Consider the following 974-nt stretch of genomic DNA (forward strand, 5'->3'; position numbering starts at 1 on the left):
CCTCACTGCACAGCTCACCTGTTAAAAACATGTTATTACAGACAAAGGAGAATTCTTTATATTGTGCATTTGTAACCTCCTACTAAGAATTCAAATCATTCCAAAGAAAACATAATAGTCTATTTTCAAACACAATGTAATTTGGGCTTTAAAAAAGCAACACCCCCAAAAAAACTGTGAAGAAGTTTATAAAGAGAGTAGGGACAGAGACGTAGGCTTTGTGCAAAAATACTCATACAGTTCTCCCATATGGCTCTTTTTAAAGAGAGCTACATTGCCCCCCAGCTGGTGTTTTAGAAAGCTGACGTAAGGTGTATTCTAGAGCTCACCAATTCTGCCTTTAGGAAGCCTGAACTTCTGTTTGGTATTAGTCCCTGTAAATCTTCTACAACTACAGATTCTATTACCTCAACTGGAGGACTAAAAAGCAGAAGAGATCAGGATGCATGATAGTGTTTTGATAACTAAACTCCTCACCAACCATCTTGTCAATAAGTGAAGTGACACTGGAATTTGTTACCATTCTTCACAACAGAAATATCATGGCAGGCTACTTTATTCCCATCAGTGGAAGAGAATTTGTACAAACCTCACTAGATTTTATAGCAAAACAGAAAAGGATCAAGAAAATGAATCAAAATCATTGGGCTATTAATTTCTCCAGGTATCTCCTCCTCTCCATAATACCAGATTGCAGTGAGCTATGAAGATCCAAACACTGCAACCATTAGAACAAGGTGCTTATCAGCCTTGCTGCCCTTGCCATGAACCTTCACTTAAACTAAGACCTAATCCTTAAGTGCTACTAACCATTCTCTAAGGGCTCATAGTCAGGTGTCAAGAGTGGCAGCCAACAAGAGTCAGTGGTGGAGAGGAAAAAAACCACACCAGGCACAATGGAAAAGCAAACCCTTTTCTCTACAAGACAGTCACTTTCCAGTTTCTTTCATTTTGTCTGAAATAAGCAGCAGGAA

General features: G+C 38.9%; 1 protein-coding gene across 1 annotated transcript in view; it reads right to left on the bottom strand.

The window, feature by feature from the left end:
• Window positions 1–974, bottom strand: part of CMTR1 (cap methyltransferase 1) — a 26,382-nt gene that overhangs the window by 15,023 nt on the left and 10,385 nt on the right. The window lies entirely within an intron of this gene.

This window comes from Corvus brachyrhynchos, unplaced genomic scaffold, assembly GCF_000691975.1.
Source record: "Corvus brachyrhynchos isolate BGI_N302 unplaced genomic scaffold, ASM69197v1 scaffold188, whole genome shotgun sequence".
In the NCBI taxonomy this organism is placed as follows: Eukaryota; Metazoa; Chordata; class Aves; order Passeriformes; family Corvidae; genus Corvus; species Corvus brachyrhynchos.